Here is a 13,006-nt window from a genome sequence, read left to right on the forward strand (position 1 = left end):
TCTATATGGTCATAGCTTTTCTGTGAACTACAGTATGTCTCTGTTGTAGGTATCTCCACGAGCCAGCTGGCTTTTATCCATAAACTGCAATTAACTCCTGTCTCAGTCTTTTACCAGATTCAGACAGAACAGACACTGCTAAGGATTGCGTAGCTGTTTGGCTTTAGAAACAGTGCAGAGAACAAATCATATCTACATAAGCGCTTGTGTGCAATCTCCAGCTCAACATTTCCTCCTCAGATGAAAGATGTGTGTCATGGCCTCTGGGCTTGTGCTATTTAGAGAGCCGATACTACCAGTTAGGCATTAATGATTTTTTCTTGCTGACGATGTGGGTGCTTCATGCATATAGTCTTTTTTTCTATCTGCATGTGTGTAGGCATGCCAGCTCTGTAACTGGTGATGAGCAGCTGGCAGGATTTTATGGTGATGAATTAAGTGTGTGAGAAATTTCTGTGCATTTTAACTCTAACTTGTGTGTCTGAGTGTTATGAGGGGCATGCCATTAGCTTTATTTTGTCATATCATCAAAACATCTGCATCCTGATTGCACCAGAGGGCGGCCTATGAAGAGCTAATTGGCTAGCGAGGTAAGTTGAACCTAAAGTTAGAGTTTTCTATGGCACAAAAGTGGCTCTCTTTTTACATGGCTAGATCCCCATGGTAACTTTTGCTTAGCACATCAACTGTTCTGGACTTCGAATGGATGGCCACATATTGTTTTCTTTACAAGAACCTGGAAGTGAGATATAGACCCAGGGAACACATATATGCAACCTGTAGAGTTAAGCACCGCTGAATTTAGACCTGCTGGAAAGTTACAGTCCGTAGCCAGCAACAGGTTTTTCCAACATTTCTTTAAACTGTCATAACTCTTGAACAGTTTGTGCAATCCTAAAAAATCCAACACTTGCTGAAAGTAGCAACTCTGCGCTTTTCAGTGATATTACATTCATTGGTAATCCCAAGCACATGGCAGCAGCCCCATGAAGGTTGAGAAACAGTGCATGAGTGAATGCAATGGAGTTATACAGAAAACTAACATTAAGACATTTCGCTGTTATTTTATTTTTGCTGTGTTTTTAGGTTTTTATGCTAAGATAACGTTTTTTTGTTTTTAAATTCACAAACAAACACTGCCCAGCTGTCTTCCAGCACCAGAAAAAGCAGGATTTTAACCTAGTAGAACATACAGGCAGTGTGGGTTTATTATCCACTCAGGAAAAACTTGTATAAAAGTGAGAACAAGTGTCAGCAGTACAGTGTGGGCCTTTGGCTACAGTTTGAGAGGACGTGCTTCTTGGAGCTCTACCAGGGGCCCAAAACGTCTGAAAAAGAGATGCCCCAAAACAAACTACAGAGCCAAAGGGTCACGTACTTATTGTTGTTCAGTGTTTTACAGTTCAAAGTTCAAATTGGCTATTCTAAATCTTTTATTCATGTATATTCTCAGTGCCTCATTCAGTAAAATCTGTAAAATTTAAATTTTGTTTTTTTGTGTTTTTCTGCCATTAATCCCTGATTACAGTCTTATAGAGCAAAACATGGACCAGATGTTGAAAGAAGTAGTAGTCTGGAAAAGGGGGACAAAAGCACATACAGACAGCTGATTTTATGACACTTTTACAGCTAAAACAACAAAATAATTCCAGGCGAGCTGCTTAACATTACAGGGGTTGCAGGATACTACTTCAATCAATAAGTTCTGCTCTTTAAAAAGTGGATGTAAATAATGGCAGCGGAACCACATAAATGCTAAGCTGCTTTATCATTAAAAAAAGGACATGACATAGCTGCATGAAATCAATGTTTTAAACAACAATAAGAAAGATGACCCGTGTATCTCACATTAGTTCATCCCTGCTCTAGGCTTTAGAATCATATCACAGGGGTAACAGCATCATCATCTTTCTTTCTTTCTTTCTATCTTTCTTTCTACATAGCACTTTAATTCTTATTGTCTGCACTGAAGCACCGCAGCAATTTCCTAATGTTGTAAACCTCAACATCTGGCAATAAACCCATTCTGATTCTGATTCTGATTCTGATCACATGCTCACCTGCTCACATTAGACTATTACATTTAAACCTCTAGAATGTACTCACTGGCTTCCCAGATCCCATCCTGTGCAAAAGTGGCTTCACAGTCTTTACTTTATATTGTAAGCTGAGACCAGAAAGCGACCAGTAGTCCTGTTCTAGACAACAGGGGCCCGACAGTGTTTACACTATTATGACATTATGGTGTTTTATATTACATTAAAATAAAAATTAGTGCAAAAAGTTGTCATCGGGCGCTCAAGCTTCCCTCCACAGTGCAAAAACATGCATGGCGTTAGGCTAATTGGTGATTCTAAATATGGCCTTGGGTGTGAATGCAAGGGTGAATGATTGCCTGTCTCTGGGTGTTGGCTCTGAGACAGAATGACAGCCTGTTGACGGCGTACCCTGCCTCTAGCCCTGTGACAGGTGGGATAGACTCCAGCCGCCCTCTGACCCTGAACTGGATAAAAGATAAAATGGATGGATAAACAGTAAAAAAGACATCAAATATATTGTTTGTGGGACTTTTAGGCCTTTTCAGGTTTTGGGCTATGGCCAGAAGTGAGCATGCAACTGTGGCTTCTCATACAGGGAGTGCAGAATTATTAGGCAAGTTGTATTTTTGAGGAATAATTTTATTATTGAACAACAACCATGTTCTCAGTGAACCCAAAAAACTCATTAATATCAAAGCTGAATGTTTTTGGAAGTAGTTTTTAGTTTGTTTTTAGTTTTAGCTATTTTAAGGGGATATCTGTGTGTGCAGGTGACTATTACTGTGCATCATTATTAGGCAACTTAACAAAAAACAAATATATACCCATTTCAATTATTTATTTTTACCAGTGAAACCAATATAACATCTCCACATTCACAAATATACATTTCTGACATTCAAAAACAAAACAAAAACAAATCAGCGACCAATATAGCACCTTTCTTTGCAAGGACACTCAAAAGCCTGCCATCCATGGATTCTGTCAGTGTTTTGATCTGTTCACCATCAACATTGCGTGCAGCAGCAACCACAGCCTCCCAGACACTGTTCAGAGAGGTGCACTGTTTTCCCTCCTTGTAAATCTCACATTTGATGATGGACCACAGGTTCTCAATGGGGTTCAGATCAGGTGAACAAGGAGGTCATGTCATTAGTTTTTCTTCTTTTATACCCTTTCTTGCCAGCCACGCTGCGGAGTACTTGGACGCGTGTGATGGAGCATTGTCCTGCATGAAAATCATGTTTTTCTTGAAGGATGCAGACTTCTTCCTGTACCACTGCTTGAAGAAGGTGTCTTCCAGAAACTGGCAGTAGGACTGGGAGTTGAGCTTGACTCCATCCTCAACCCGAAAAGGCCCCACAAGCTCATCTTTGATGATACCAGCCCAAACCAGTACTCCACCTCCACCTTGCTGGCATCTGAGTCGGACTGGAGCTCTCTGCCCTTTACCAATCCAGCCACGGGCCCATCCATCTGGCCCATCAAGACTCACTCTCATTTCATCAGTCCATAAAACCTTAGAAAAATCAGTCTTGAGATATTTCTTGGCCCAGTCTTGACGTTTCAGCTTGTGTGTCTTGTTCAGTGGTGGTTGTCTTTCAGCCTTTCTTACCTTGGCCATGTCTCTGAGTATTGCACACCTTGTGCTTTTGGGCACTCCAGTGATGTTGCAGCTCTGAAATATGGCCAAACTGGTGGCAAGTGGCATCTTGGCAGCTGCACGCTTGACTTTTCTCAGTTCATGGGCAGTTATTTTGCTCCTTGGTTTTTCCACACGCTTCTTGCGACCCTGTTGACTATTTTGAATGAAACGCTTGATTGTTCGATGATCACGCTTCAGAAGCTTTGCAATTTTGAGACTGCTGCATCCCTCTGCAAGATATCTCACTATTTTTGACTTTTCTGAGCCTCTCAAGTCCTTCTTTTGACCCATTTTGCCAAAGGAAAGGATGTTGCCTAATAATTATGCACACATGATATAGGGTGTTGATGTCATTAGACCACACCCCTTCTGATTACAGGGATGCACATCACCTAATATGCTTAATTGGTAGTAGGCTTTCGAGCCTATACAGCTTGGAGTAAGACAACATGCATGAAGAGGATGATGTGGACAAAATACTCATTTGCCTAATAATTCTGCACTCCCTGTATAGCAGTTTTTAACTCTACTTGAGCACTTAATACAACATGCTCCACTCATAAAAGCACATCTTGCCTATATCCAAGAGCTTTCTATAGGACATTGCATTAGGGGTTTCTTGGCATGCAAAGTTGAGAAGCCATGGACTGAACCAGCAGCGTTCTGATTAGCAGATAACCTACTTACCCACCTGAGCTACAGGCACCCCAGTAACGAGGAATATTATTGAGCATATATAGTGTCATAGATCCTGAATGCAAACCTATTACTGTTAAATAACCATCATGTTACTGTGAAGCATTTGCCTTGAGTTTTACTCACCAATAGTTAAAAACCCCATGCATGCAGCCGGCACTTTACAGCAGCATATTAACACTGACATTAACACTGACAAAACAAATTTCCCACGTGTGGGACTAATAAAGGTTATCTTATCTTATCTTATCTTACATAGTACAAAGATTTACTGGTTCAATTTACTTGGCTTTTATATTAGCTCCCAATTGTTTCCACCTGCTTAATCTTTTTAATATTAGCTATTTCCCACATGCTATCTTTTAGTTTAGGGGGGCACAATTTGCAGACATTATCAGAGATGGCACTTTCTTTTTTTTTTTTTTTTTTTTTTTTTGCCTGTCCCATTTGGTTCTTTAGCCATCAGAATTGTTGTCTGAAGACCAACAAGGATACCCAATGGATTTACTTTGCCAAATGGATCATCGTGGCATTGCCGTATTGGTCCATTTGGTCGATCTTTGTTTTTATTATTTATTATATTTTATTTTCAGATGTTACAGATGGGACAGACATGAGTGAGGGATAGGAAAGGGAGAAAGAAAGAGGAAGGAAAGGAAAAACAGAAGGGGAGAGGGACAGTGAGAAAGGGGGGGAGAAAAAAAATAAAAATCTCCTGGATCACCTGTTGAGAGAAGAATAGAAAACAAGCAGAAAAAAAAACAAAGCAACATACTAAACACAACACCATCGCATTAATCTAGCTAAGTGTAAACAGCAGTAAATACTAAATATTCAATGTTGTTGTGCAGCACGCAGGACAGATGTGCTTCCAAGTAGCAGCCAAGAAAGGTGTAATTTGGGTCTACGAGCAGTGAACACCCGTGTGCATACCTGTGTGGATCCGCGCGCTTGTATTCCAAAGGTTTCTCCATGTAATGATCTGCTAGGGAGTGTGTGGGGGGGCCACAGCCCCGTCCTCCGGGGTGTGAAGCGGGTATGGAGGAGATCAAAACTCCAGACATCCAGAGGCCCCCAGAACACAAGAGACCATGGAAGACCAACAGAGGGGCAGCCGCGCCACTGTCCCAGTAAGAGCTGAGGAGAGTCCCAGATGAGGGCTCACTCAGCAGCCGCGGAGCAGAAGCCAGGGGGAGTTGCAGTGACGCGCCCATGAGCTCCGCCGGCCCCCAGCTATGCCTGAGTGACCGAGCCCCAGGCCGAGAGGCCGGGGGCACCCAACCTCCGAAGGGGCCCAAGCGAGCCTTAGGCTCCAGGCCCCGATAAGCGGCCGCCAAGGAGTGAGCCGGTGTGTACCTGGACGCCCACCCCCAGACACAAAGAACCACCAACGCACCGACACCTGAGGGAGTCCGCCACCGGCAGGGGAAGTGGTGGTGGGCGGAGATAGGCCTCCAAACCTTGGAGGGCCTGAGGTGTCCCCAGAGAGGTGGCGTCTGATACCCAACCTGACATATAGACACAGACATACAGGCACACACAGACACAAACATCCATTCCCCCCTCCCCATGCTCTCATATGCACTCACTCCACACTCAACCAACGTGGAGACAGACATAAAGAGACGCTGTACACACGATCACACTCCCCAAGCGTACTCTACAAACCGGGTCTAGGTACCCTTGCCCCTGGAGGGGGGAACTGCACCCAGACCCAGGTGGTGTTACCCTTTTCCCTGCGGTGGGGAGAGGCAGACCACCCCGACTCCGTAGCAGCAGGGAGGCCCCACACCCCAGACCGCAGTCGGACGGCCAACTCCTCCTAGCCCTCCCGCTCCAGCAGGCCGCAGAGAACGGGGGTGGGAGAAGACTCCAAACCTCCCTCCACCCGCTCATTGTAGTGTTGATGCATGTGTGTTCTAAGGTGCAATTAAAACCCAGGAGGGCATGGAGCTACCTGCCAAGGATAAGCAGGTAAGCGCATAGTCCCTCCTGATAGCCCTCAATGTCTACGTGTATTTAACCTTGAGAGGTGGGCAACGACGCCAGGGGTGAGGTGTACACCCTGATGGTAATTTGGACTCCGTGATTGTGACCACCCCCAAGATCCTATATGTATGTGTAATGAGAGTGTGAATAATGTGAATGTCTAAGTTGTGGGATAAAATTGAGGCAGAGGCAGCCAGAAGGGGACAGGGGGGGGGAGGGTAGCCTCCTCTGCACCCTGGTGATATACCCCTACTCCAAGGTCCTGCATGTGTGGGTGGTTGTGGTGGAGCGGGAAGAGGGAGGCAGCTGGAGATGGGGAGGGAAGGAAGGGAGGGGCAGGTAACCCCTCCCTGGGGCCAGCTCCCCCGCTGACCCCAGTAGGCACTCCCATACTCCGCGACCCGCCAGGGAAGGGGGGCCCAGGCCCATCCAGACCGGGGCCCAGTGCAGCAGCGCCCCCCGGCCCCACAGAGCCCGGGACAGTCCACCCAACCCCACCACAGAGAAAACTGCACCCACCCCACCATCCACTCATCTTCCAGACTACATAAGACAGTAAACGCCCAGGCTGAGATCTTCCTCCACCTCTCCTGTATCTCCCCCTCCTGCAGAGAGAGTTCCTGAAGGGAGGAAAGCTCCTGCAAGATGTGACCATCTCCCCCACCAGTTGAAGAGCCCCCCAGGCGGCTCGACGCACCGGCGGCACCCTGCTCCAGGGCTGGGCCCCCATGCACCCACCCGCCCACAACCCCGGCAACACACCAACCAGGGCCCCAGCCCAGAGACGGAGCGCCCCCAGAACCCCACGCCCATCCCGGACCCACCCACGGCCAGCCAGGCTACCAGGTCAGTAACCCACGTCCGTCAGCACAGACCCTCCCCTAGCCCCGCTGCACGCAGCCACGAGGAAACAGTCACCTGAGAGCCAACAGAGCCCCCAACCGGACATGACCGCTACCCCGGGTTGAGCCCCCCAAGGAAGATGCCTCCGGTGAACCCCCCGACGCCCTAAGCCTGTCCCTACCCCCACACCATTCACAACAGTGAAGGCGGGACCAAACTATGACCCCCCACCCCCACTAGGTGATGGAGCTGATAAAAGGAGCCCAGAGCAATTGATCTAATGTGGTGGCAGAGGCTGTGTCAAGACTAATGTAATCTAATAGATAATTTCTATATTGGTTAGAATTAAGATTATTTTTATTTTTCCAGTTCATGAGGACAGTTTTCTTGGCTATGCATAGGGCAGTGAAAACCATATGGGCTATATTCTTTTCTGAAGTGACATTATCTAAGCTGCCCAGTAAACACACTAAGGGGGAAGTTGGAATGTTACATTTCAGACACTTTGATAAGTCTTCACATATCTCGCGCCAAAACTTTTGCACTGGTGGACAGAACCAAAGAGCGTGGATGTAATTGTCTGGTGTATTGCCTTGACAGTCTGAGCAGTTGTTGGAAGATGTAAAGCCCATCTTGAACATCCGATGACCTGTATAGTGCACTCTATGTAGTATTTTGTATTGTATTAATTGCAGACTGGGTTTTTTAATTAATTTAAAGGTTTTTAAGCAAATCTGAGACCAGAAGTTTTGGTCTAAGCTGACTGATAAATCTGCTTCCCACTTTGCAATAGGAAGGGATATTGATTCATCTAATTTAGAAAGTGTTCTGTATATTTTAGATAATAATTTGGGGGATTTAAGAGTAAGAAAATGTGCCGCACTTAGTGGTGTTTGTAATTCAACTTGACTGAGGTTAAATTTCTTTTTACTATGGATTTAATTTGTTGATATTCTAAAAATCTTGTCCTGTTGATCCCATATTGTGCAACTAGTCTGTCAAATGGAATAAATTCTGTTCCCTCTAATATATGTTCTAAGTATTTAATTCCTTTACAACTCCATTCTGGGAAATTAATCATATTATTGTTTTGTAATATGTCAGGGTTATTCCAGATAGGTGTACGTTTGCATGGGATTAATGAAGACTCTGTTATTTTTAGAAACTCCCACCATGCTGTCAGAGAAAAGCTGATGTTGATACTTTTAAAGCATTCATGTCTTTTGATGTTTGAGCTAATAAATGGTAGGTCTGAAATCTCTAGATCCTTGCATAGTGCCTGTTCAACATCTAGCCAGGGCTCAACTAAGAAGGTATGTTTTAACCATTCTGAGATGAACTGAAGCCTGTTGGCTAAGAAGTATTGGTGAAAATTAGGCAGATCTAATCCTCCTCTATCCTTGGTTCTTTGTAGCGTTTTTAAGCTGATACGCGGGGGTTTATCTTTCCAAAGGAATTTGGAAATATATGAATCCAGAGATCTGAACCAATCTTCTGATGGTTTGTTAGGGATCATCGAAAATAAGTAATTTATTTTTGGCAAGATCATCATTTTTATAGTGGCGACCCTATAGATGGCACTTTCTTAAAGGGAGCTGGCATTTTCATAAGCTGAAGAAACACCCCGATGCACCATGCATGACAGCTAACAGAATTAGGCTTTAATTGATATGAGAGTTCTCCTATAAACCTGGTAGAGACAATGAAGAAGGCCAATGAGGGTTGAGGGGGGAATTAATTTGTAGAGCAGATGTTATTTACTGCCACCGTAGACAGAGGAGGGGAGCGTGAGAGGACCAGGAAGGTAGTGAGAAAGAATATTCATAATTTCAAATTTACATTTCTCCGCAGAGCCAATAAGGAAGCGTAAACAAAATCTGCGGTTGAGATCAGCCTCGAGGGACAGAGCAAAGACAGATTCTTTATGTGGGGGCTCAAAGTTTAGCAGTCTCACGAAAACAGTATTACAATAGGAATACTGAATCGAGCATGACTCAGGCTGCTAAGACGTTATAGCACATGTATTTCTTTGCCATAGGTAATTATGCAAGGGAAAACATTTTTCAGCCAACAGACGTATAGCATAATTAGCTGACTGACATTATGTAACAGTTCTCAGAATCCAATAAATCATTAGTTTATCAATAAATTGATAATTTTTTCTCTCCAGTGAAATAGCTGAAAAAGATTGCACCAGTTTGGAGCAAGCATTCAGACATAAGTGCAATTGCTTTGTATTAGACAAACTACAAAACCGCTGTTTTTATGCCCGCAAAATGTTAGTTGGAAGCTGTTTACTGCCAATGTTAAATGTCAGTAATAAACATTTGTAAACAGATTTGTATTCTTTGTCATTTGATTTACCGCAGTGGAAACATTTCTGCTTCAGCAGCTTTACATTTGCAGACTGTTGCACACATTGCAAAGCTACGTGAGAATATTCAAGTGTGTTTACTGTGGTAATGGCGCTTGAGTTCTGCTGTTCCTCACAGCTGACGCGAAGTGGTTTGACGGGGTTTCTTGGTGAGACAGAAACAAGAGAAGAAATCAATGTTGTGTCTTTCAAAAGTGTTACTCATTCTTTGTGAATCATGCAGCGAGACATCCTCACTCGCTTCTTTTGTTTTCCTCGGTCTTTCTCTTTTTGCAGACTTTCTTTCTGCAAGTCGTAGTTTCCTCTTTACTCTCTGCGTCTTTCTCTCTTTCACATGCACAAAGCTGTGTTCAGGAGAGATACACCTTTACATCTTGACAGCAGGCTTGAGGGTGCAGATGGAATTACACAATCTCACACACGCACACACTCACACGGACACACACACAGCAATCCAATTTGCCACAGTACACTGCTGAGAAACAAAGTCTGTCTTGCTGTAACTCTGCTAGTCGCCCTTTACCCCCTGTCTTGTATTGACACACACGCACACACACACACATGCACAGGCACACACACACACAATCTCACAAGTTCTCAACTATAATGCCGCAAACACAGAAAAGCATGTGTGGCTGGGATCCTTCACACCCATCTGGTGCCCATACTGATGCTGACCTAAAGCCAGGTATACACTCTGCAGTTCCAGGCCTGCTGTCACAGACCAAATGTCTTTGGTCATATTTCCAAAATGACAGCCCTGCTCCGCAAAGTAACAAAGGTTCAGGGTTTGTTGTCACAACAGTTTTGTGACCAAAGATAGCCTGGAACAATATTCTGATAGTGTCAAAAATTTAGTATGACCCTCTCACAGTGTGACTGCCCCTATGACCTGCGGCTACTAATCAACCATTTTGCCCACAGCAAGATATATTTGAGTTGAAGGAGCAGAAGCTTTATTTTTTATGATCTATCCTTTAGCTGTTGTAACCACGTATGACTGAAGTAACGAGAGGAAAACAGTAGTGTCTCTCAGCCAGTCTCTCATTATACATTATTATCATAAAGTGTGAATGCATCAAATATGATGCACAGCCAAGTTTATTAGATCCATGCTGTACATTGTGGTGTGTAATTAACTAAGCTCGCTGTGGTTTCACAGTCTGTAAGCGCCATAATGAAACAAATGAGTAACTGGTGACCCTAGCAACCCATATTTAATATAGATTTGTTTAAGTCTGTCCTTTTAACTAAACGTTCAGACATCAAATATCCAAAGAAACACATTCAGCATAGTATCTACTGTAGTGCAACCTTATATCAGACTAAACAAACATCTGTGTAGGTTCTCAGTCATTCAGGTCATGGTAGTCTTGAAAAGTAACTTGAAAAAGAAGACGACTGGACTTCTTTAAGTCTGTGAAGACATTTCACCTCTCATCCAAGAGGTTTCTTCGGTTCAAATAGTGGAGAGCCACGATATTTGAGCCCTACTGGAGGTTTTACAATGACCTGCCATTTATCACATGAGCCACACTGTGGGGAAAAAAAGGTGTGAGTTATTACCATCGCTGGGGGTTAAGGGGGACAACACTACAAAAAACCTTGCCTCACCTTTTCATTTGACCTGCAGAGGTCACCTGAAGCACTGTGGTTGAAGAGCCAGGGAAGAGTTCTCAAAACTGAATTCTAGGTGACTGATAGCTGATGTTGTGAGTAGGGCTGGGCTATATCATACTGTTCACTGTAATACTTTACATACATTATAATGGTATAATGTTAGGCAACGATAGGAAAATGAAATATCGTGATAGAATATGGGTAAAACGCGCATGGCAGTGCCTTTGTTTTCATAAGCACATGGCGGAAAAGCATGGTGGCACGGTGGAAAATGAGGAGGGCGAAAGTGGATTGTTGAATGAAACGGATGAACCAGAATTGGTTTGTAAAAATGCTGCAACTTCAGTGGTGTGGAACAAACCAGTTCCACACCACTGAAGTTGCAGCATTTTTCGTCCGTCAGATACACAACAAAGCACTTTTTTAGGTAGAGCATGCTAGCGGGCCGTCGTTATTACCATGTTTTTTGGAAAATCAATCCTTTGATTTTTCTGAAAATCGACAGTGCCCCTTATAATCCCGTGTATCTTATGTATGAATTCTGGTTGTGTTTACTGACCTCGAAACGATTTCATGTACTACACGGCACTCGAAAATCTGTCAAATGTTTCAGTACGACTTTGACAAGCTACGAAGCCGCACCGCTTGATGGATTGTCGGAGCATTACGGCTATCGTAGGCAGGAGCCTGGCGGAGTGATACGTCCTGTGCTTCAACATAATATTACCGTATTGTGTGTGCATAACCTCTTTTTAAGTTTTGTGGATATTATACATGGTTATGCTGAGGATATGCCGGCCAGTTTCCACTGGAAATGCCTTTTGGTTAAACTGTCAGCAAGGAATTTGCATTTGCACAGTTAAATTTTTATATAACTTTAATGCACATAAAAAACAGCTGCTTGTTTAAGTGAAAATACATTGATGGGTTTTTTTTTTTGCACTAATAAAGTTGTGGAGTTGTAAAGTATTTTGTCTAGTGTCAATTATATGGTCAGTTATATCGTTATCGCAAATATTCAAATGTATATCGTGATAAAAATTTTTGGTCATATGGCCCTGCTCTAGTTGTGAGTCACCGTTCTCAAACAGTGATGGCCATTCACAGTGCACATAGATGGTCTCCCTCACTCCTCTTTCAAACCATCCGTGTTCTCAGTCCAACGTGTGAACATTGGCATCTTTGAAAGAGTGACCTTTATGTTTTAGACGTCAAAGCATAAGCATGACATCAAATGCTGTCATGAGCCAAGTGTTATCTGTTAAAGGTCTAATTCCAAGCAAAGGATCACCCTCTGTATCCAAAAATAACATACTGTAGTGTGGCCATAACCCTTTTTTTTAATTTAAATACAAGTCTTTGTTCCTCCAAACCATGTGAACCGTCACTACTCTTATTAACAACATTATGACAAACTGTGCTAATAACAAAAAACTGTGCTTTTTCCCCTGGAGCCATAAAACACATCCCTCCTTAATAAAAATGAATGAAACATTTAATTACACATTATTGCATCAAATCTTTTCTTCTTCTTCTTCTTCTTCTTCTGTAGACTCCACCAACAGTCTTGCTGTCGTTGTGGCTTAATTAAGAAACTCATTCAGCTCCAGCAGGAACCCCTTACTCAGTTACCCAGACATTTTACAACACAGTGGTGCACTCTAACAGCCTGTAGAAGGAAAAAACAGCATTGCTATAAATCTCAGAATAAAGTTTGAGAGTAAAACATAAATATTTAGATAAAGAGCAGCCAGGAGGGGAACAGATAAGACTGAGATAGTAATAAGAAGACAGAAGTGA

Source organism: Aulonocara sp. 'chitande type north' Nkhata Bay, linkage group LG6, assembly GCF_057382095.1.
Source record: "Aulonocara sp. 'chitande type north' Nkhata Bay isolate Kocher_YH1m ecotype deep benthic linkage group LG6, A_spYH_male_GT1.1, whole genome shotgun sequence".
In the NCBI taxonomy this organism is placed as follows: domain Eukaryota; kingdom Metazoa; phylum Chordata; class Actinopteri; order Cichliformes; family Cichlidae; genus Aulonocara; species Aulonocara sp. 'chitande type north' Nkhata Bay.